Genomic DNA, 26,543 nt, shown 5'->3' on the forward strand with positions numbered 1-26,543 from the left:
TAGGTTTTTTTTTGTATATTGGGTATGAATACACGAAGGTAAGCAGATACAGGTAGTCAATTTTTATATATTATATACATATATATATCTGTCGTATATGTATGTGTATGAATGTACATATATAATACAATAAACGGTTTTTCGTTATTTGAACCCGCAATTTAAACCGGTAAGTTAGACCAAATTGGCACCCGTTAACAAGATATTGAACGGTTTTTTGATATTTTATTACAGTTTTGTACAAAATATAATCTGTAATTCGCAATGAATATACATATGTATGTGCATAAATATAAGAAAAGGAATCGAATGGACTCACTTTGATTTCCTCCAAGGGCTTTTGGGGAATATGTATTGCGTGTATACTTGTATACAATAGTTACGTGTATGTACGTCTATGTGTTCTTCTGTGTTGCTTTCCAATTCCTTTGTCCTCTGTTGTTTCTGATTTTGCGTGCTAGGTGTTGCTTTTTGTGGTGGTTTTTGTTACTTCGCGCCCGAATGTATATTTGTATATGACATTAAATTTGTTGTTAAGCTTTTTAGCCACTTTCTTTTTGTTGTCAATATGCACATAAGGGTGTTTTGTTTTATTTTTTATTATTTTTTTTTTTTTTCGGAAAACAAATATGCACTATGTATAAAAAACTTTTTGTATATGTGTTTAATACACTTTACAGCACTTTGATGTTTTTTGTTTTTCCTTTAGATAGCTTTTTGTTTTCACGGTTCCACGTTCCACTGCACTTTGCGTTTTGTTCACTTTATATACATATATAATATATACTTTTTAGCTTTTTTTTTTTGTTTGCTAGTATATCTATAGTGCCTGTATTTTAGGCTCGAAGGACCATGTATTTATTCCAACTCTTTGGAAGTGGTGAGTCTCACTCTTCAATATCGTTTCGCAATAATTGAATAAACTTGAATATTTTTCGCAACAATTGAATAAACTGAATTCTAATATTGTATATTTAACACCCACTTAATACAACGTCACTTGCGACGCAGCGCAAAAAATTAAAAAAAAATAGAAAAAAGGATTGATTGTCCGGCTCAGGTCCGATACTTCAACGGGAATCAGAACGATGACGAGATGTCCGCTTCGAATTTTGATACGCAAAAGAGGCCAGCCGCTACCCGAGTTTTGGTTTTGTTGATGGTTGGTGGGGTGATCGCCGGTGTTGGATATCCTGGGTGGTAGTGTCGTTGTGTGAGGTGTATGTTGCGTGAGGTGAGGTGGTGAATGTTGCGAGAGGTGATGTGGTGAATGTTGCTGATGTGTGACGTAGATTGTGTTAGTTGATGTGTAGATTGTGTTAGGTGTGTTGGCGTGTATGTTTTCGGGACGACGTAGGCTCATTTAGCCAAATAGGTTTAATGTGCATATCTCCTCAACCGCTAATGCTATAATAACAAAATTCACTGGAAGCAAATATTTTTAGCACTTCTATTGACGGTGTGAAAGTAGTTGAAATCGGGTGGCAACTCCGCCCACTCCCCATATAACGGTACTGTTAAAAACTACTAAAAGCGCGATAAATCTAGCACTAAACACGCCAGATACAATAAATTTTATCTCTGGGATGCTATGAGATGACTTTATAGGAACCGCGTTCAAAATTAGACAGTGGGCGTGGCACCGCCCCGTTTTAGGTGAAAACCCATATCTTGAGATCTGCTTAACCGATTTCAACCTACTTCGGTGCATAACGTTCTTTTCATATTTCTATGTCATAGTGCGAAAATGGGCGAAATCGGACTACAACCACGCCTATTTCCCATATAACACCATTTTCAATTCCATCTGATTCTGTCACTTTCCACTATGCATATCAAGCAACAATGATTGTATCGGGGTAAAACTTTGCGTGAATAATGCGTTTGAAGTATGTCACCTAGTGACCAAAAATTGTCTAAATCGAGGCAAAACTGTTCAAACCTCTAGGTAATGAATATGTGGACCCCAGTGCCTATAGCTGACTTTTTACCGAAAATATCGGTCAACATAGAACTAGGCGGCAAGATCCACAAAGAAATCTAAAACGAGTATACCATTTGACTTTGCGAGAGTATTAAATGTTCGGTTACATCCGAACTTAGCCCTTCCTTACTTGTTCATTTTGTGTTTACCAATTAATTAACTATTCCAAAGTTTTCTGCCATTACCTCTTTCTCTTTACGATACTTTTCCATTTCTACCAAAGGAGATTAACTAATTTAAGAGAAATAATTTTTTTTTTTTTTTGGTTTTTGATATGGGCGAAGGTGATCAGAAGAAATGTTAGATGATTATAAAGCAGGAGTAAAAGTATTGAATTACAAGTCTAAATTTAAAGGAATAGGCTTCGGCAAGATAGAAACCTTTTTATGACCTTTAATTCTTTTTGTTTGACTGAAAAATTCTTTGATGTTGTTAAATTCGATTGGTTACAACAATGGTGCCTTATGTCATATAGACACACATTTTTCCAAATTGTACCCGTATTTAAATAAATATTAAGTTTTAACTCAGATAGGGTAAATATATATCAGCACCATTAGGCACCCATATACTTTTAAATTTGTAAATTCAGAGTAACACGAAACAAATTGATGGATGCCTGGAAGTTTGCATTTGTGCTGTAAATTGGCTCTTGAAATATATTTTAAAATTTTCTTGCTTGAAGTAATAATTCGGAATGCTCGATTAGTTTTTCAAAAGCATATTTGAATACATTCGTGAATAAATGTGCACTGCAATTTAAACGTGTATGGTTTTCTAATGTCTTCATTAAATTTCTAATCCGATCTGTTACATATTTAATTTGTTCAATCTTACTAATGTCTTTTTAAACAGTAATTGCCACTTTTCATATAAAAGTTTATTACAAGCAGTTGAAAGCCAAAGTTCATTGATTTAATTCCTAAAATAGTTGCACATATGTATTTATTTTAAAGACTTTTTGATAAAGTTACACCTAAAATCCATTGAAAACAATTGTCGAATTTATATGGGGCAATTGATGGGGTACAACTTAAAACTATCCTTTATCTGCTTGTTTACCAACGCTATTTTATTTTCTGAATATCTGTGCGTTTTGGAAGAAATTGTAATGCTTTTAGGCAACAAGTCTTGGATGTCAATATTTTGATCGTACGTTGCACCAATTTTAATGGAAAACTTGAATCATATCTTTGAAACCATGTCCTTCGACAAATGGGCGACAGTCATGAATAAGAGGAAGAGAAAGAGGATAAGATCTTTTATGAGAGTTGGAGTCCGCTTATGATAGCTGCTCCGCCACGATGTCAAAATTTTTTTTGCGGTTTTAATACCTGAAACTATTCTCGGCACAACAGTTAGTAAATAGTAGGACCAGAATCCAGCAGAAAGATATTAGTCAAGCTAGTACACCCGTCAACAAATACAAAAAAAGTGGGACGTCGAGAAGCTGTAATCAGAACCGACAGCTAAATGGTTTTCTACACGACTTGCAGTCTGCTGTCTGAGACCACTCAACAGAAACATGTTCCCACCGACACTTAATCACAAGATTTAGGCTGTTGAATAGATTATCTCACTAATCTACTAGATTTGTGCGACTCTGATTTAGCGCCATCTATTTGTCAGTAGGGAAAATTATTACACAATCACAGCTGACACTGCGAAGAGAAAAAAATTTAACACAAAATCAAAATGTAAAGAAACAAATAAATTAAAAGAATTTAAAGGCATCCAAATTCCATTATTTTCATTGAATGAAAAATATTTCAAACGATTTGAGTTATATGACAAAATACGACATTGCAACGTTTTCTTTTAATAAATATTAAACGATGTGCATTTTTTTAATGTCAAATACAGTTGTTTTATAAGTTTCCAACGGCAGTGAGGACAGTCTAAATTAAAAGCATAAGTGTGCTCTTTCCAATCCACAGAAAAGGGGACTCCACAATATGCGCCTCTTCAAAATTGCATATAAAGTTCTGTCCAGCGTCCTATATGGAAGACTAAAGCCCACCATCAACAAACTAATTGGAACTTATCATTTTGACTTTACAGCAGGAAATTGATCAGATATTACCCGTGAAAAGAGGATCACATCACATCACCTCTTCGTCGACTTTAAAGCCTTCGTAGCACGGAAAGAAATTGCCTACATACCCTATTTCTGAATTTGGCATCCCCGTAAAACTATTACGGCAGTGTAAACTGACGTTAACCAAAGTCAAAAGTTCACTCAGGATCGAGAATGACCTCTCCAAGCCGTTTTATACCAAACGTTGTTTCAGGCCAGGGGCTTCCTATCGTGTGTTTTCATCAATCTATTGTTGGAGAAAACAAGTTAAATAGAGAAGGTACAAATCTCTATAAGAGTGTCCAGCTGCTGGCGTACACTGATGATATTGATATCATTGACCACAACAACCGCGTAGTTGTTCTGCTTGTTCTGACTGGAAAGGAAGCGAAGTGTATGTGTATGAGTATGTGAACGTCTTCAAACAAACAGGCATCGCATTCGCGGCTTAGCTCACGTTTCATTGTTGACTTTCATAGTTTTGAAGTCGAAGATAATTTGGTCAATCTTGGTACCAGTATTAACATCAAAAAACTTGTCAGCCTTTGAATTCAAAGCAGAATCACTTCTACCTACCAACAGGTTCTAAGTAGGCAAATGAACAGTAAAGTCCTCTTTCGACAAACAAAGACTAAACTATACAAACCCCTCATCATCCCTGTTCTACTATTCGAGAAAATTTTATGTGAAGCAACACATGCATTTTTCTAGTAACCTCTAAATATTTAATATTTTCGAGTTTTGATATTTGTTATAAACATTTCACATACAGTTTTTAATTTAACTTTGTTGATAAACGAAAAGAGTTAATAACTATCATAATTAGATTAAAAGCATTATAATTTTTCATATTTTACGTTTTATAGCTCATGAGCAGGGATGGACAAAATCTTGGCATATGCTAAAAGAACGTAAGTGATCGTATACCATACACATAGTTGGTAAAGTTAGTGACCGACGCAAAAATTTATACCGAATCAGCTAATAGGAACTATCTTATGAAAGCGCAATGTAAATGAGCCCTCATCGGCGCTTCTACCACCCGTAATGTTGGATATCCGCGAATTGGATTTTTCCTGTAAAAACGAGTCAGCTGAATGCTCTCTGCAAAAACCAGTGTTGCTAGTCTAGATGTTTTGTAGTAATTAAGAAATAAACTTGAATATATTAGAAATATTCTTAAACTAACTCAAAATCACAGTCGAATACAATTATTTATAAGTAAATATGTAGAATATTTTTAATAGTTGTATTTTAGTTTTGATCTTTTACATTATGAAAAGCTATATGTGTGCAAACCCATGTATACAATTTGATCAATGGCAACAATGCTCAAATTTGAGCAAAAGCGAACAACTGATTTCTACATTGCCACTACGGGCATTACTTTTGACAAATTTCTTTTGATACGATCGGTAAGTACGGAAGGGCTGCACATCGGTCACTAATTGCAGCATAAGCCATGATACAATCTGTGTGGAATAATCAGTTCACTGAGTAAGTTAGTGCACATTTTACGTATGAAAATAAACTTATTCTTACTTGATAAAATATTCTATTTTGCCTTTTTTTGTCCAACTATAATCTAATTGCTGAAATAATATTAATTTTGATACATTCATTTGCCCGTATACATATTCAGTCCGGCATAAACCCGCTATCTCCACTTTTGCAAGCAGATTGAGTATTTTTGTCTTTGATTTGTTTTGCCAAACAGTTAACGCATTAACACAATGTCATTATACAAGTATGAGCGTTTCTTTAATTGGATATATGGTAGGAGGACAATTTTGTATTTTAAAAAATGCACATTATGATATTTTATCCAGTAAGAACTAGTTTAATTTCATATGTAAAATGTGGATCTCCGTCCGCACTACCCATTCAGTCTACTGTTGATTGCAGTTAGAGTTTTTTGTCGCTTCGTCCCATCGAAAAGGCCCATGCAAACATGATATGTTAAAAGACATGATATATTAAATATATAACAATTCAAAATTTAAAAAATGTATTCCTATGGAAAATTTATAATATATATATAATATTATAATATAGAGGCACACCCACCTTTATGTAGCAGACTCTCTCTTTTTCGGCATTTAGCTCTCCTATTTTGAAACCAAACCTGGAATAAAAAATAATAAATTTCGAAGTTTAAAAATCGATTCCGCTTGAGTAACACATAATAAAACTAGACTTCTACAACTAACATAAACACGAGTAAATGCCTAATAGTGCGATTTATCAATTTTTTTCCAGAGCGGTGTATATCTGATATTTTAAATGTCAGCATGAGAAATCGACTTATTTTTACTTTTTATTTTAATTTAATTTTTAACATTTTGCAACAAAGAGTAACACCTAGAACGAAACGATTTGAATTTCCAGTGATGGTCTACCCGTTCACCCGTCCATTGATATAACCCTATTATCTATATCGATTAGTTTTAGGTGATGCAAACAATCGTTGGTTAACAAAACTATTATATTCTGTAGCAACATGTTACAAGAGTAAAAAAACGTTACTCTCGGTTGCACCGAAGCTATAATATCCTACACAAATAAAAGAGTTTTCATACAAGAACTTAAATTGAATAATGCAGTTTGTATGGCAGTTATATAGTGGTCCGATCTGAAAAATTTATTCAGGTATATTGCCACTGATTTGGAAAGTAATCCATTAGAAATTTCGTAAAGATATCTTGTCAAAAAAATAAGTTTTCCATACATGAAATTGATTTTGATTGTTCAATTTGTACAGCAGCTATGCGCTATAGTAGTCCGATATCCGCAGTTCCGGTAAGCTTCTATGAGAGAAAAGGACGGGTCCAAAATTTCAGAGCGATATCTCAAAATCTGAAGAACTAGTTCCCGTATTTTACAAAAACGGACAGATGGACATGGGTACATCAACTCGGCTCGTCACGCTGATCATATACATACGAGCACACACACATATACAACGTAACAAACTTCGTGGCGAACTTAATATAGTCTGTTCAGAGGATAAAAAATTATTAGGGTATTCACAAGGTGTCATATTGTGTCATATCACTCTGTTGTTGTTACCCATACAAAATTGAAATACGACAAATACAACACGGCGAGGTATGTTTTTTGAGTGTGCTATTCTATCAGCTGTATCTGTTTACTTTTTTATTGTTGACGTTTAAGTGTCGAAAATTAATAAATTAAATAAAATTAATAAATTTCTTTAATAATACGGAAGGAAGCCACGATATTCAGGTAAATTAAGTTGAAGAAAAGTAAACCATAAAAATATTTTGTTGTTTCTGTGGTTGCAATGTGAACAAAATGCCGCTGTTTCAATATAAAGCTGGTGAAGTGTAGAAATATTACATAATATGACATACAACAATTAAGGGGTGCTCACAAGTGTCGTATTTTTTAAGCTATTGAAATACGACATAAGACATAAGACGAAGCTTGTGAATTGCCTTTATATAAGTTACCATACGTCCTACATTACTGTGACTTCATCTTAAGTATATATGTAGCTTAATTACTGAGTTATAGAATTTTAAAATTTTCGGTTAACGTATCTTGGGACATGAAAATGGTCTCTTGGACCACCTATATGTAATTTTTTTCTTAGACCACAAAGGAACACATGTTAAAAAATTACGTTTAATTCCATTTTTTTTTTGTTTGATATTCTTTTATATGGTTGAAAGTCACTTAAATATAAATTTCGGCACCAGAAGTAACCTTTTCTACGAATTTCGGTATTTCAATCATCTCATAGCGAATATATACCTATATTTTACACATTTAAGAATTCAATTCAACTTTAATTGGTTATATCCTGCTTACTGATCACCCTTTAGCTTGTGCAAATAAAAGTTATTTTAATTAGGAAAGTCATGATTAAAATGCCATCTAAGCAGGAGATTTCGTAATAATAATCTCGTTACTTCAATAAACATAGTATAAAACAAAGTCGCTTTATCTGTGCCTATATCCCTATGTCTGCTTAAATCTTTAAAACTACGAGTCGGATTTTGATGCGGTTTTTTGAATAGATAGACTGATTGAAGTTGAAGGTGTATAGGTATAACATGCATTAAATATTCGAGAAATACTGTTATTTTTAAGGTTTTGGAGGCCGCGGTTCTTCCACAGAAATTCCTGCACTTCATTAACAAGTCTCATATATTCGGTCCGCCGCGCTGTCATATGAATATAATAGAATGGCAGAACGTGGCTTGCGACATGTACACCTGCAGGTGTGGTTAGTGAATAAAATTAGACCCAACCAAATTGACAATGCTATTTCAGCTGAATTATCAGATAAAGATGAAGATCCAATCCTGTACAAAATCGTAAAGAAACATATGGTACAAAAATTCCCGAAGTGTTCCAACTTCAAATAAGTACTAACGATGACGGATATCCCAAATATCGTCGACGATCGCCAGAACAGGGTGGGCAAAATGCTACCGTCCAAAAACAGGATATTGATAAGCGATGGATCGTTCCCTATAATCCGCTCTTTCTGAAAATTGTTGATTCCCACATCAACGTAGAGTTGTGCAATTCAATATGTTACTAAGTACATTAATAAAGGCAGTGATCAAGCCACTTTCAGCATACAGTCATCAAATGAAGTGGAAAGATATCAGTATGGACGTTACACCTGCAGCTCTGAAGCTGTATGGAGAATTTTATCATTCGAAGTGCACGACCGGGCTCCCACAATTGTCCACCTTGCAATTCATTTATAAAATGGACAAAGGGTATGTTCATTGAGAACAATATACCAGAAATGGTTAATAACCCGCGGGATACAACATTGACAGCATTCTTCAAGTTATGTGCTTAAGATGATTTAGCGAAAACACTGGCACATGGCAGAGTTCTAATAACCAGATAATGTACAATATGATTAAAATTTATTTAACGAAGCAATATTAGAATTAAACAAAGTAGTGTAATTACTTTCATGTAAATCGATCAAGGATTATGGGCTGCCGATGCCAACTTATACTACTAACTCAGATTTAACTAACAGCGCCGAATACACAAGAGAAACATCATTCGACCAAACGAGACTTTTATAAAAAATAGCTCAATATGAGCCACGATTAAACATCGATCAGGAGAAAGTATTCACCAAAAATTGATAACAATAACTGAATATAGTTTTTCCTTGATGCCTCAGGAGGTACTGAAAAAGATTTTTAATCAATCTGCTTTTAACAAACGTGAGATCTACCGGAAAATTGTGTTAGCTGTTGCGTAACCCGGCATTGCCGCTACGCTTTTGGAAGGAGACCGAACTGAACACTCTACATTCAAGCTCCCACTGAAAATAGCCAGCAATGATGAAATATAGAACAGCATCTGTGTTTCTAAACAGAGCAAAACAGAGCAAAAATTGATGCGTGACTGCTCATCAATAGTCTGGGTCGAAGCTACTATGTCAAACAACACGTCTGTGGAAGCATTGGATAGGACAATGCGCGATTTGCGCAACAAAAATGCACCTATGGGTGCATGTACAATTCTGTTCTCAGGAGATTTCCGTCAAATCCTACCAGTTTTGACTCGAGGAACACATGCTGATGAAATAAATACTTCCCTAAACCTTTGGCCACATGTCAATAACTTAGAGCTTAAAACTAATATGACAGTTTCGTGATCTTCACGTGAGAACAGACTATTTCCAGGGATGCTGCTAAAAGTTGACAATGGAGAGTTAACACAAAGTGAGGGTAGGATTAACCTAGACAACCTTGGTGTTTTGATAGACAACATCCAAGAGTTAGTCAACAATGTGTATCCTGACATTGATAACATAAGTTATAAGACAATATCTTGGTTTAAAGAAAGAGCGATTTTGTCACCAACTAACGAACAAGTAGATAAGGTAAATAACTTGATTCTTTCAAAGGTTGAAGCACCGACGAAAATATACTACTCGGACGATACTGTTCTCGATTTGGAAGAAGCTGTTCATTTTCCTATAGATTTTCTAAACTTTTCGAATTCCTTCTCACAAAATGTTGTTGAAAGTAGGTTGTCCTGTTATATAATTAAGAAACATGAATCCACCAAACTTTGCATTGGCACTCGTTTGCTGGTAAAATCACTGAAAACTTTCATAATAGAGTGCACAATATTCACAGGATGTGGTACCGGAGAAGATGTATTGATTTCCCGAATCCCTCAGATACCATCGGATCTACCCTTGCAATTTAAACGATTACAGTTTCAGGACATCTTTTGCAATGACCATTAATAAATTCCAGGGTCAAACCATCAAAGTTGCAGGCTTAAATTTGAGAGTTGACTGTTTTTCACATGGCCAACTGTACTTGTATGTCGCTCTTTCAAGAGTAACGTCTAGAGAAAACATGTTTGTATCGTATGCTAATGACAAAAAAGCTGTGAACGTTGTATATTTTAAAAATAAAATAAATAGGTAAAAATGTAAAAGGTAAATAAGTAAAAATGTAGTGTATGAATTTAGATATTCCAAAGATAGCAGGAAATCTCCATGATATAGGGAAAGGGGAATTGTTTTACTCCAAATTTAACGCGTGCGGGCCACGGACAGTAATGCATAAATCAAACCTACTGGATCGATTTTAATAAATTTTTCGGTGAGTGACATAGGCTATATATTTTATACTCGTTGGCAGCCGGAGCAGGCCGCTATGTTTTTATATACAACGTTCACAGTTTTTCTGTAGGGTATTTAGTACCAGTATTGCACCCGTGCGAAGCCCGGGCGGGTCATAAGTTTATTATAATTCAAGTTTATATTGAGCACAAAGAATTTCAAACTCACTACAGACATAAGTAACGACAAATTTCTATGTCATTTGAAGACCAACTTAATTGCACTACTTTAACCCTTTAGCATGTAATAATTTCAGATAGTTGTGAAGCTGTTTCCTATGTTACAACCAGAGAACTTAGAATAGCTTCTTCTTCTTCTAAGTTCTCTGTTACAACCACGGTTACCATTTGACTTTTTTTTTAACCAAAAGGTGGACCAAATTGGGTAAAATGGACCAAGCCCTATTCGAATCGGAAAAGCGGAAGTTAGAGGGGGGTTGTTCGGTGTGTAGTGTGAGAAAAAAATAAAATATATATTTTCCACAAACAAAAGAAATATATGGTAAGTTCACAAGATTAATCAAATTTTAATTTTTTTATGTTACATTTATTACTTTTTATTTCACTTGAGATCATTCACATTTTTAATTCAGTACATCTTTCAGGTGCTTGTTACACATATTACATTTAGTATTAGTTTATACACATACATATATAAATATATATATAACAAAACAAATATTAGATATTCTTCAGGCTTATGTGCCAAAATATATTTTCACTAAACATATTAAAAGTATAATATAGTATGAATATAATGTAAAATACATTGCGAACCAAAAATAGGACCAATAATTTTAAATTAAGAGATCTTAAGAGCATTTAAAAAAATCGACCAAGGAGCCGAGGAAGCCCCTTCGAAAGACAGAGTTCCTTGGCCAACATTATATTATTTAACCAGATTCGATAACTTAGACAACAGTGGGGAAACTATGTAGCAACGTTGCCACTGAATACGATTGTGGCGATAATGAAAAAAGGACGTGTGGCACTTGGGGACTGGCGCGGTAAAGCTATTGCATAGCATTTTTTATATACTTATGAAATTATATTATAATTATTTATTTATTTTATATGCAGTATTAGTTTTTCTTTGATATTAATTCAAGTTAGACTTTTTGAGCGTGGTGACCGATAAGAAAACAAAAATTTTTTTTTTGCTTTTATGGATTAAATGAGAAGTTAATATTGTTTAAAATATGTTTATTATATTACAATATATGTAGGTTATTCAGGAATTTTTATCATTGAAACAGAATTTGGTGAGTCGCGAAGAAATGCGATATTTGTTTCTAAACAGTTATTTATATATTCTTCAGATTGAATGGTCTCTTTCGTAATTGAAGTACCTTGTCCAACATGCTTAAACGCAACGTTGACGCATCTAGCAACCTCATGATTTTAGCAGCGATGTATAAAAGGTGTTGTGGGTCAGTAGCACGCCTATCAGTACGCCGAAGTTCACTGATAGTTTGCATGAATGCAGTAACAATAACACCATCTCTGTATGTTCGAAACTGACTGCCGTGGATTGTCGGAAAAGATAGTTCTTCTGCATGTTCATCCATTAAAATACTGACTGGCCTGTTATATTCACCGGGTGCTAGACTTAAAATCAAAATTAAAGTCATATCCACGTAAGATTTTTCTGCATTAAGTTGACGAAATTTCCTTTGATGTTCAGCATTTGATTTTGATACTGTTTCGTTTTTTATTTTTTTATTTTATTTTTTTCATTTTTCTTCAAATCTTTTGGACGCTGATAATATGCCCTTTGAAGTTCACAACTGTTTTTTATTTTTAGCTCTTTCAGTTTTTTTCTCTATAAAACAAAAATAGCTAAGTATAAATAACAGGTATAAATAATTAGGTACAAATAGTGTAATTACACACCAAAGCAATTCCGTAAGGTTTGAATTTTTCGGGGCTTTTCGGTACGCCAAAAGTTATAACATTTAACGTCACCTATTTTCGGTCACACTAATAGTATAAAGAAAATCTGAATTAGCCAAGTGGGGTTTTATTGCTAAAAAGTAGGTTAAAAACAAGTATAATGGTTAATAGTATATTGTGTTTTCGAACGCACCTTTGGATTATGTTTGGAAGTGTCTCGAATAAACCCTACAATATTCAATATTTCTTTCAAAAACATGCTTAAAACCATACAACAACAGAAAGAGTGCAAATAGCTTAAATCCTATGGTTATTTGAGACATCTAAGAAAAAAACTACAACATATAAATTCTCCGTTAACTCGTAGACAAAAGAAAACTAAGAAGGTAGATGCTGAATCGGTTAAAAAAAAAATAAAAGGGATTTGCTACTTAAATAAGATAGATGGATACCATTTTTGTACACAATTGTGCCAAATAGCTCCACTTTAGGGTTATTCAATGAACAAATTTGAACAACAAGAACGATATTAAGAGTTTGATCATCGATATTCGCCTGCATTTGTGATAATAATAAAATGTATGTATGTATATAGAGTACTCACTTATTTTCTTCCACTATTTTTTCATCACTTTATTCACTAATGAATGCAGTTTGATTATACATATTTAAAACATTTAATATAAAACTTTTACGCGTACTCCCTAAATTTAACAACTTTCTGACGTTCCTTCTGTAAGGGAAAAGTGCCAACCACCAAACCCGCAAACACAGAAAACATTTACAAATATGGCAACATAGTTCTTGTCGATTTAAAATATTTCACAAATAATAAATATTTTTCCACGGCTCGCAAACTCTGCATCGATATATAATACTATATATTCTTGCTCAAACTTAAAGTGTACATATTTACATACATATGTTGTATATAGACAGATATACAAACGTTACGCGTGTTTATTTTCGTTATGGAATTTCTTGATTCGGTCGCCGCGCTCAAAGCCCGCGATAAAAGCTATGAAATAGCTAAATAATAATGTTACTAATATTGGGACTCCGAATATTGAATAATTTATTTTTATTAACTACATTTTTATTTAATTCCACATTTTTATTTAAAAAATTGTCTCTTAACAATTATTATTTTTGAATACCCTTCTGTCTCTTTAATTGATTTGTTCCGCTTGATATATAGGAAATACGATACGCCTAAAAATATGCAAATTCTGAGCGCATAAGGTTTATTTCCGTTACGGAATTTATTGATTTAGTCCGCGAGCTCAAAGCCTGCGACAGAAGCTATGCAATAGCTTAAAACCCTGTTTATTTATTGAACATAGAAAATTTCCTAAAGCATTGCATTCAAAATGGACAAATTCACAATGTCCCAAGAAATAAAAAATGGACCAAAACGATAACCGTGGTTACAACATTTCATTTATTATTACACAGAGTATAATAGTTTTGTTCAAATAATAAATCAAATGATCTGTCTTTAACACAGTTCATCTATCCGTCAGTGCAAACGATAACTTGAATAAACTTGAGATATCTTCATGAAACTTCTAACACTTGTTTCTTGGCACCTTGAAAAGGTTGATATTGCAGATGGACTGAATGAGTATATTGCTAAGCTCACAAAATAACGTTAGTTGAAATATTATAATAATAATATACAGTATACATATTCCACAAACCACTAAAACTATATCAATCAACCTTGCAGAGGACAAGTTCTTCTGTCACCTCCTCACACAGTGCGAACATGGGTGAAAGCGGATGGTACAGAAGGGTTGCAGAATATTTGGTATACAATTTGGAGAGTTGGCGTGGCAACGATCACTGTTAGGTGACGTTCCTTAACTCAAGACGTGTAAAGACGTGTTTTTTTCATTTTCGTTGTCCTCTTTTCCGCCTGAGCGAATGTACGGTTTCAATTTGTGTTATAGTTATTTCACATTGTTCTTGCTCTTTGAACTGAGCTATTTAGTACAGAAAAATTAAACGAAAATTTGAAAACAAATTAATATCAAGAAACTCCACTTTCACCTGACCTGACTTCATCAGATATTTGCTTATATGGTTATGTCAAGCAAGAGGTGTACAAAACAAAACCCAGAAATCTGACTGAATAGCTCTTTCATAGGTTGGCTGCGGTTACGTCTGGTCCATCCGTTGAGTTAAAATTTCGATAACTCGTGTCGTGGTTTTTCCGTCGAATGTTATCAAGATGAGTTATGAATTTGCGAATAGTACGCTCAGTAGGCCGGTTTTGTTGACCATAAGTTGAGCGAAGCGCGCGAAACCCATTCTTTACAGAACGTGAATTATCGTAACAGAATTTAACAATTTGTAAACGTTGTTCAGACGTAAGTCTTTCCATGATGAAATGCCAAACAATACTTAAGAAAACTAACAGAACAGCTTGAACCGACTCACATGTGATCTGTCAAAATAGGCTTTTGAAAAAAAATACCTCTACTTGGAGCACCCATTATAAATCATGATGTATGTTTGATATCAAAATAAATTTAACAATTTGGTAAACATCGAAAAAGTCAACCAGATAGTCAGGTTGAAAATCGAAAATCAATACCGATATATGTATGGTATATTTCAGCCAACCAGAAGCTGAAACTCTTATATTACATATATGGGAGCTAGGGTAAGTAGTTATTCACCCGATTGTATGAATTTTGGCATCACGACATACTATTACCAGAAAAATTTTCTCGAAAACTTTTTATCACATTTCACATATACGTATTGCTTATACATAAGCCATAAAATCAACCGCATATTTGAAAATTCTTAAATTAGGTATACGGGAGCTAGGGGAAGTATTCACCCGATTTTATTTATTTTAGACATAAGGATATACTGTTATTATAAAGAAATGATTTCTTAGTTTCATTGAGACAAACCACATATTAACCGATATATAATATTATATATGGTATAAAGGGAAAATGAAGTTCGCAAACCTTTTGATATGAGAGTTTGAAAAGAGTTGTTCGACTCGCCCGTTTTTACAATGTTATATTGTTATGTCAAAATAATTGTTATGTAATAAGTTATGCACGTTATGCATCGAATTTAGTAAAATTTTCTCTGTTGGCTCCTGAGATATAGGTTGTCAGTGCTTAATTGTAAAATTTAATGTCTCTGACATGTTTACTTAGTGAGTTATCAGACTTTTAGTAGTTTCCAATATAACCGTTATATAGAGATTGGGCGGGGTTCTCATTGATTTTATATATATATACATTAAAGACATTAGGGGGCGGGACCACGTCCTCTTTTAAAATATTTTTAAACCGCACCCCTTCCTAAAGCGATCCGTTGTACTAAATAACAGTTTTATATCTTAATTTGCGGCTTTGTGCTTTGCCTCAAATTATCTAAAAGTTTATTCAAACTACAGCTATTCATGAACGGACGGACAGACAGACAGTCACTCGCATTCATGACACATTTTTTAAGAAAGGTTTTTAAAAATAACTATGTGTTTGGGGAATGTAATTATAATTGAAAGAGGCAAGAGTGTAGGCAATTTAAGTATACTTTATCGAAATTAATAAATTATTTGATAGCTATTAATACATCACAATAGTTCATTTTTCTACTACTAATTATCGCATTAGAAATAAATAATTACTAGTCTCTCAACGCAATGGAATGTACAATATTTTTGGTTAGTAACAAACTGGATGTTTCCACGCGAGAACATGGAATATAGAGTTGTACGTGACCCCAATCTAAGAAACAAACAGACAACGTTTGGCCTAGTGATTTATTGATCGTCATTGCGAATGCCAATCTAATTTGAAATTGAGTGCGTTTGAATTGAATTGGCACATCTGTAAGAGTTACAGGGATTCGTAGTAGAAATACATTTTCGCCTCAGAACTAGCTATTCGAAATGGTGACTTCGATGATGTATTTCATAAATTTTTTAATGACTAATTTTGTACCATTGTAAAGCCGTGGTGTGTTCAAATTATGAAGCTCCGTGGCAACAACTGTTGGGTCATTGAATTTAATCCATTGACGTCCACATGTTTTGCTGCCAAAATCGCTCATTCTGCCAGCCATTCAAGATTTTTATATTTTGTATGTACACTAGGAAATATATTGTCGGTGAGAGTATTTTGTGAGTTGATGATTGTGCAGAAATAAGTTGGCAATTTTATGCATCCAATACTTTCATGTACAGAAATTTTTCTTTTGCCAATATTTAACAGTTGTTTTGAGAAAGTTGAGACAGGATCCCCTTGGAGCATATGAACGCGCAGTTAATATCGTTTTCCCGATATGAGTTTAAAAATTCGGCCACGCCGAAATGCGTGCACTTTATTGATATTCTTAAGACTGACTTGTTACATAGATCTTACTGCTATTTATACGAGTGTGTTTACTTATTACTTAATAATGGTTTCTTTACATATAACATATTGTTCGTTTAGATACATTTGCATTGTTCTAAGATAAGGGTGTTTGGATGTATTTTGTTTAATTTAGTTTTGATACATTCTGTATGGATATTGGTGGTATAATGTGATAAGTAATAGGTTGCTTAACTCGCATGTTCACTGTCAGTTGTACGTTTTCAACATTACGCCACAGTCGCGATGTTCAGATTACGTTGAACGTGTTTCAAAGCACCTTAAAGGAGTAGCAAAGTGCCGCCAAATAGTATGCGGTCGTAAGTTAATTTTTGTTCATCATTTAGTAGTGAAACATTGCGAGTAACAGTCGCTGCCGATTCGGCAGTATCATACTGCGCTCGGCGATTTATATCTGTATTGATTAAATCAGATGCACTCCGGTTTGATGAACTCAAATGGCTGATTGGTAAATTCGCAATGACATTGTCGACCCAATTATTATAGTACGAACTCAGCAGAGGTGATTGTCAATGTCTGCGATATCGATATTTTTAGCACTAAGAAATAATGTTAAATTGACTATAAAAATAAAATTGAATGAAACGTATAAGAGTCACTGCCACAATCGAGATACAAATAAGATCAAATAAGCAACATGGACGAAACTGTACAGAGAGTGAGAAAAAGCAAGCCGGCTTCGTTTTCGTCCCTACTACGTAATGTTTGCTGCTTTAGAAGTGACAACGAAAGGCACCTGGCGGGGATAACTGATTGATTGATAGAACTATACATGAAAATTATTGTATACTATAATTATTATATGCTATTTCTGTGGATGGAACGGAGCAATATAAGAATTGCGATTAAAAATCAGGGGTTGTTCATACATGGGTGATAATTTAGAATTGGATGTATTTTTTAATGCTGAATCATGTAAAATTAAAAACAAAAAATATTGTCTAAAAAAGAAATAAAATAATAATATTTGGGGTGGATTAACCTTAACGATTAGGGGTATAAAAACTAGATGTTGGCCGATTCTCAGACCTACCCAAAGAGCACACAAAATTTCATCAAAATCGGCACAGCCGTTTCGGAGGAGTTTGGCAACAAACACCGTGACACGAAAATTTTATATATTGATGATATTTATAACTTGGTATCTTGTGAGAATTAATTTGTTCAGTGTAGAACATTTAAGTAGATATATAATTTGCTTGTTATATAAGTTGTTAATTGTTCATAATTAAATATACAATTATTTATATTTTTCATTAATAATTCTTTTTACAATAACATACTAGTAAAAAAACAGTGATGGTCGTAAAAAACATATTACCGGGACAGTTTATTCGCCCTCCGTACGCATACACTCTCAAAAAATTAAACGTTTGAATGTGTAAGAATGCCGACCATTGCTCTATAGCAACATGTTGCAAGAGTATAAAATTGTAGCAAAACAATGCTACATGCATTATTCGAAGAAACCAGATGGATTACACTGGTACACAAAATTAAACTGTTTTTTGTTCGATGAAGTTTCTAAACTGTTACCGACTAAGTTGACGGCGCGGATTTCAAATCTACCCTCAGTTTCTTTCTAGCAGCTCTAGTTTTAGTGATATAGGCACTTCTTGAAATATCGTTACTCGGCTTACTTGAATTCATTTTTAGGGCAAAAAATTACTAAATTTCAAAAAAAAGACGCTATGTCTACATTAAGTAAAACTTGTTTAAATGTCCCGAATTGTTTTTGTGCTGTTTGTGGTCAATATATGTCCAGAGACATTGTTTAAATGCGTCTGATTCTATAAAAAAAGCCTATTTGGATTACTTTGGGAATAAAATACATAGAACAATACTGGCTGATATGCGTCGATTTTAAAATTGTAAATGTTCTTTTGGGTCAACAAGGAGGATACACCAAATACCCCTGTTACATGTGCTTATGGGATAGCAGAGCCAAGACAGACCACTGGACCAAAAAGGTTTGGCCTTTGAGAGTGAATTTAGTATCGGGTAGTACGAATGTCCCTCTAGTAGCCAGATACCGCATTATATTACCACTCTTCATATATGGTTAGGTTGACAGTTTGTAAAAGATCTAAACAAAGATGCGGAATGTTTTAAGTATGTATATCAGTTAAATATTTTCGAAATTGAGCACAGAAAAAATTAAAACTGATATTTTTGACGGTCTCAAATCTGGGAACTAATATAGGATCAACATTTTACTGATTGTATGACAGATAAGGAGAAATCTGCATGAATTGAATTTATTTGTCCTGTGCAAAATTTCTTACTAAACAAAAAGTCTCCAGACTACATTCAACAATTGAGCAGCTCACGTTGCGCTGTCAGAGCTAGGATGTAACAGGATCATCAAGATGCACTTCCTCTTCAGCCATTTAGACCACTGACTACGGATTTGGAATCAGCGCGGCAAAATAATGCAAAATCTAAAGAGCAATCTGTGCGTAAAATAATAAAAGAATATAAAGTTAGCCATATGACCGTGCGCAGGTTAAAACAACACTATTTTGAAAAGAACGTGCAACCACAAAGGACCGACAATGCCACCCTGGTGAGACGAAAATAAATCGTTATCAGTCAGAAACGGTGTAGGTTGTTTGATACGCATTGATGGAATCGTTGGTAAGGAACCATTTTACAACGAAATTTGACACATGTCATCGAAAATTTGGGTCTTGCTGCTGAAAAAGTTACCCAAAGCACACGATGCGCCTTGTACAAGATAGGATAAAACGTCAAAAGTGTTCGACCCTTCAATTGTCCCCGCAATCATCAATCATAATGGAAAATTTGTGGAGTCATATCAAGGAGCGGCTGGCGAAGTACCCTAATCCTCCTAAGGGTGTAAATAAGTTGTGGAAGCGGACTCAAGAAGTTTGGAATACAATACCTGATGTTGTATCGAAATATACAAAAAGTATGCCCAACTGGTTGAACGCTTTTAAAAAAGCTAAGGGATTTTGGACCAAATATTTATTTTATATGAACGGGTGAATAAAACTATTGTACTCTATAGCAACAATGTTTCGAAATAACTCAACATGCACTATTTAAGGAAACCGAATGGATTACGTTCAACTTTAGTATATTAGTACTTCATATTTTTGGTCGCAGACTCACTTAAATTTATTACTATCTATTACTGCGTGTATACGATATATATATTAAAATCAAAGTAATTAACTTAAATGATTTATATGTGATAGAAACTTATCTAAAGGTGGTAGAGTCTGTTAAACTAACGAAAACGGGGTAGTTTGATGAGCGATTTCATATAATGTGGGCATTAAGCTAATATACGATATATCCATTGTTAAACCTTCATTTAAAGCTCCTTAGATATCTTACATATGGACTGATCCCTCTGAGTTTCATCTACGCCAATTTGGGCATTATGTCATATCAATAGATTAGGTAGATAACTCACGGATTGAAAAATCTATATGGTATAAATTCAACCAAATAATGAAAATTCTTATATTACGTATATGCATATATACATTAAAGTGGGTCGATTTTTTCTATAAAATCGCGTATGCAGGAAATGTTCTACGGATCATTCTGAACAAATTTGCTTAAAGAATATGGGTCTAAAAAGTTTATCCTGTAGGGATGAAAAAAAAATCCTCCGTTAGTTTTTGAGATATCCAAATAAAATTTAATACATACATAGGTGCTTTTTGAAATCTATTGAACATTACGTAATTTTGCAGACCTGTTCTCTAATACATATTTAACAATGGCAGTGAAACTAAAAAAACGGACAACTATATCACATTTCCTATAATTGTACATCTCTTGTAATTTTGCAGAACTGTTCTCTAATATTAAATAATTGCTGCGTTTGCGCACTCACCTTTTGCACTTATTTGCACCAATTTAATTAAAAAATTAAAAAACGGCTCCATTCGCTAACGAAAAAGAGGAGGTCTGGTCCTCTGTTAGACCCTTTTGAGTGTTGGGTTGTGTAGAGTTGTGGTGATGTGTATGTGTGGGTGGTCTGAGTGGTGTGATGTCTGTTGTGGATCGTGTTGATGTGGTGTGTTGGCGCGCAGTGGCGTGTATGGAGGGGGGAGGCGTAACTCATCTAGCCATCCCGGCCCCCCTAGACGAATTCTAGCCTAGCAATCGCTGTAGTTGCTGCAGCTTAGCAACAACACTGCTGAGGCCAGTGGAGCGGCGGTATGTTGGCCTGGGCTGCCGACGCCGCGTTGATGCCTCCTGTCGCCTTGGTCTGGAGGGAGGTGGAGCTGCCTGTCTTCGGGGGCGATCCGGATGGCTGCTCTGCTGCGATCTAAGGCTTGGGGCGAGTTGTCGCCTGACGGTCCGCTTTGGGGTGCGGTGCAGCATGGTATAGTGCTGTCTATTGCACAGTTGACAAAGCGTAACCGACGTACACTCCGGTGTCGTGTGGACCGTAGCCAAACAGTTGAGGCAGTGCCCGTGCGCGTGGGCAACCTGCTGACGTTGAAGGGGCTGCATGCTTCGAAAAATGCTGCAGTGTTGCAGCCGGTGTGTGCGTCCACACAGTGGGCATCGGCTGCGTTGCGGTACCGTTGCCGGTGCTGATGAAGGTGGTAGTGGTCGCGCGCCATTACGGGGAGCGGTTGCAGGAACGATTGCCGCTGCGGTTCGTGGTGTTGGAGTTACCCCAGGGCGCGGCACATTGATGGCGGACCTCACAGCTGGCGTTGGTGTTGCTGCCAGATCTACTTCCATATTGATCTGTATGAAGAAGTTGGAATGATTATACATTTGTGGCATGTAAATTTATGGCGAATGTGCCACGGTATGTGGCAGGAATGGATCGTCAATTTGATCGATCATTGTGGTTAGAATGGTTGGCTTATAACGGTTTTGTCATGTGCGGGTTTATTGGTTAGTTATACGACTAATTCATTTGCATCGCGGCAATATCGGCGGATTGTTTGTTATTTGCGGTTTTGTCATTAGATGCGGTTGGCAGAAAACATAATTTCACGAGTGGTCTTGTCAGCATTCCGCTTTGATTACGGAAATCAACTACTCGTATATGACCGTCGGAACCGTAATATAGTTTTTCTATACGACCAAGCCGCTATTCTGTGGGGGATAGACAATCATCGTGTATGATGACACAGTCTCCAAGCTTTGGTGCCTTTTCTGGAGTTTTCCATCGGTACCTTTTATGAAGGTCCTTGATGTACTCTTCCTTCCATCGGCGGCTGAAATCATGATGGCTTCAATTTGGATTAATAAGGTAGTGAATTCTTCATAATTAAATTTATAATTTCCAGCTACTTTTTTGAAGTGGGATTTAAAACTTTTTACAGCTGATTCCCATAAACCACCCATATGAGGAGCGCTTGGGGGGATAAACTGCCAATTAATGCCTTGGGGAGCATACTTCTGAACAATTTCAGGTGATACTTGTTTAATAAAATCCACAAACGGTTTTTCAGTGGCTCTTTGCGCTCCAATGAAGGTTTTGCCGTTATCGCTCATTAGTTTTGAAGGGAAGCCGCATCGTCCGACGAAGCGAGCAAATGCCGCGAGAAAATCCTCATTAGTCAGATTTGTACATAGCTCGAGGTGCACTGCTTTTGTCTTAAAACAGACAAAGCCTTTCATTATGGTGGGCGACCTTAGCATGGACGCCTTTATTTGAAAAGGCCCATCAAAATCGACATCTGTGACTGTGAAAGGCAGAGCGAAGTTATAGCGTTCCGGTGGAAGTGCTGCCATAATCTGCGTTCGCAACTTCTGCTTATGCAGAGTGCAGATCTTGCACATGAAAATGCATTTTTTTATTTGGGGCTTAAGTCGGGGAATATAGAACTCTTGGCGGAGCATAAGTAAGTGGATATAATTGAGGAGTAAAGTGGCAAGTCGAGATTTCTCTGGTATGATTAGAGAATGGCGTTCATTATACGTGAGGCTTGAATTGGCAAGCCGACCATTCGCACAAAGCAGACCTTTCGTGTCGAGGAATGGGTTAAGAACTAAGAGTTAACTCCTTTTGTCAATGGGTTTTGATTCTCTTAATAGTGTTATATCGCGGCTGAAGTAGCGCGTTTAAGTTGATGCGATTAGAGCGACCTTTGCCTTTTGCAATTCTAAGTGCGTCAATGTATCGCATTGGGGGTACTCTGAGGGAACTCCCTTAACTTTAAATTAAAGTCGCTCTATGAACTTTAACATATAGGCAATTACTCTGAGGGCTCGGGAGAACGATGAAAATCGCTCAAGGATGTCAGTATCCTCCACTGCTGTGTGAATGAGTCGATTTTTCGACTTTCTGGGGCTATTATATTGCGCATGGGCGATTGTGGCCAAGAATCGGGAGATTCTGTTAACCATCGGGGCCCATTCCACCAAAAGGGGGGTGGTGGCAAGATGCAGGGGTTTGCATCCTCTTGTACCTAGATCAGCAGGATTGTCAGCACTGGTTACATGTCGCCAAGTGGCTGATCCCACTTGGTCAAGTATTTGAGACGTTTGATTAGCAATGTACGTCTTCCATGCATGTGGTGGTTTTTCCAACCAGGCTAGAACAATTTCAGAATCGGACTAGAGATATAATCTATGTTTCTTCATGCTTAAATGGGTCTGCACCATGGAAGCTAATTTTGCGAGTAGTAGCGCGCCACAGAGCTCAAGTCGAGGTAGACTTAGCATTTTTAAAGGAGCCACCTTTGCTTTTGCTACTAATAAGTGGCTTGTGGTCGCAGTATCGCTTTGTGTGCGCACATAGATAGTGGCACAGTATGCCTTCTCCGAGGCATCACAGAAGCCGTGTATTTCGACTTTGTGTTCGGGGAAATAGTTTACCCATCGTGGGATTTGTATCTGGGAAATGTCTTCCAGATTGCTTGCGAACTGGGACCATTTTTCTAAGCGAAGAGGTTTCACTTGTTCGTCCCAGTCGGTTCCGTCTAGCCATAATTCTTGTATCAAGATTTTCGCTTGTATCATAATTGGCGAAAGCCATCCTGCGGGGTCGAAAAGTTTTGCCACAGAGGATAAAATTTGGTGTTTTGTTATGGCGGCTAATGCTGATATTGACTCTGTAGTATATGAAAACTGATCAGATATCGCGTTCCATTGGATCCCCAGAGTTTTTGTTGTACTTTCCTTTTCGAATTTAAGGAAATTAGTGTCCAACAGATTTTCTTTAGGTATATCCTTTAAGATATTAGGGTGGTTCGCCGTTATCTTTTTTAACGGAAACCCTGCGGTTTTGAGGGCTTGTGTCACTTGTGCTAGTGACCCGTATGCTTGTGGAAGACTGTGACTTCCAGACAAGATATCGTCTACATACGTTTGTGTTTTTAACATCTGGGTTGCCAGAGGAAATTCTGACTTGGTGTTTTCTGCCAATTCGTGCAGTGTTCGAATGGCTAGATATGGAGCACAGTTGACGCCAAAGGTAACTGTTTTTAATTTATAGTCGCGGGGTGGACTATTGGGAGATTTTCGGAAAATAATTCGCTGAAAATCTTGATCGTCTTTATGTACGACTATTTGTCTATACATTTTTTCGACGTCTCCGTTAAATACGTATTTGAATACACGCCAATTTAAAATTAGTAGCATTAAATCTGGTTGGAATGTGGGTCCCGTGAATAGAATATCATTTAGGGAATTCCCCGAGCTAGTAGATCTTGATGCATTAAAGACAACTCTTACTTTAGTTGTTTTTTTGTCTGGCTATGATTTTTTCACATGGGCTTACTTCCTTCATGTGGTTTAAATGGAGGTATTCTTCTAACATGCCATCGTATTCTGGCTTAAGCTCACCCTTTTTAAGTAAGTTCTTTTCCATACTTAAAAACTGCTGTATTGCAGAGGTGCGAGAGTGACCTAAGGCGAGTGTGTTAGGACATTGTTGTTTTAGTGGTAGTCGTACGACGTACCGACCATTATCTGATCTAGTAGTTGTGGCTTTGTAAAAGTCTTCAAAATACTGATCTTCAGGGGTTGCGATTGATATGGGGGGAGTTCTTCTAACTCCCAAAATTTTTTCAATTGTGAATTGAGGTATTCGTTTGAGATTTCCTCAATCTGAGTGGTCATGATGGTAACTGGTTCCGAAACTAGTCCACTTAGGATCCACCCAAAAATAGTATTTTGTGCCAGAAGTGTATTTAAAATTTTCTGAATACCTTCGAGTATTATCTGTGGTATGAGATCGCTGCCTAATAGAAGGTCTATTTGAGCGGGAGTGTTGCAGTTGGGATCTGCTTGGAAGCATATTTGTAAGTTGCGGTAAGACTATAGCTTCTGCTTGTATGTGCTTATCCGCTTGGGGGGAAATTAAGGTAATGGGGCAGATTTTATTTGAGTTTTGGACTACTCTTCCGCCCATTCCCGTGATTTCAAAATTGGCTAGTTTTGTTGGCAGTTGTAGCCTATTTTGAGCCCTAGACGTTATGAAAGATCGTTGCGATCCTTGGTCTATTAAGGCCCTAAGTTTAAACAGTTCTCCTCGGTGTTCGATGGAGACGACTGCTGTGGGTAGTAGTACTCTACTTTGATTTTCACTTTGTAGCGTTTGGGTTTTTAATGCCTTTGAGCAGCATGGTGCTTCTTGGCAATTATCGGGATTTCGCACTTCGGGATATGCTGTTGCAACTAAACCCGTGGCTCTTTTCATATATGCGCTGTTTGGGGATGAGCTGGAAAATGTGTTGTAATGCAGCATTGAATGATGTCGTTTATGACAATAAACGCAATTAAATTTGCTTTCGCACTCTTTAAGTGTATGCGCAGGCAATTTGTACATAGTCTTTTTGTTTTTACAAAATTGTTTCTGTCGATAATATTCAATTTTTTGAATCTCTCGCAATATTTGAGCTTATGCTCTCCTGTACATAGTTCGCATGACGTTTGTTTGTACTGTTCGGATGTGAACGTTTGATTTTTGAAGAAGCTTCTATTTAAATTGTTGTTGCTACTGGCTTGGGGTCTGTGAAAGCTTCTATTTAGGTCGTGTTGAACGGTTTTCGTTCTGACCGTTTTTTTATCTACCCTTTCTGCTATTTCGTATTGGGTTATTAAAAAGTCTTTCATCTGTTGTCACGTTGGGCACTTTTTTCGAGACGAGAGCGATTGCTCCCACAAAAGTAACGATTTTTCTGGTAAAGCTGCGTTGCATATATTTACCAGTATTGGGTCCCAGCTGTCTGTGGGAATATTTTGTGTCGATAGAACCGACAAGCAATTAGAAACAGTGGATTGCAGCTTTATAAACTGTTCACTTGTTTCCTTTTGCATCTTAGGCAAGTTCATTAGTATCGTTACTTGCTTATCGACCAATATTCTCTCATTTTCATATCTAGATTTAAGAGCTTCCCAAGCCAAATTGAAATTATCGTCATTTAGTGCGAACTGTTTGACTGTGACGCCTGCTTGACCTTTTTTTGTATCGGAGGTGATACAATTTTTGCGCATTTGTTAATTTTGGGTGGTTTATGTAAACGGCTGTAAACATGTCCCGGAAGGACGGCCATTGTTCATAACCACCATGAAATATTTCTGT

The 26,543-nt window shown here is 35.9% G+C and overlaps 1 non-coding gene across 1 annotated transcript in view; it reads right to left on the bottom strand.

Annotated features, from left to right (window-relative positions):
* LOC118681920 (uncharacterized) overlaps positions 1–26,543 on the bottom strand; it is a 221,023-nt gene that overhangs the window by 154,329 nt on the left and 40,151 nt on the right. The window contains exon 3 of the transcript XR_011395274.1: positions 6,129–6,186. This is a non-coding gene — a transcript (uncharacterized protein). The remainder of the gene's footprint in view (positions 1–6,128; positions 6,187–26,543) is intronic.

The sequence above is a fragment of the Bactrocera oleae genome, chromosome 3 (genome assembly GCF_042242935.1).
Source record: "Bactrocera oleae isolate idBacOlea1 chromosome 3, idBacOlea1, whole genome shotgun sequence".
Classification (NCBI taxonomy): Eukaryota; Metazoa; Arthropoda; class Insecta; order Diptera; family Tephritidae; genus Bactrocera; species Bactrocera oleae.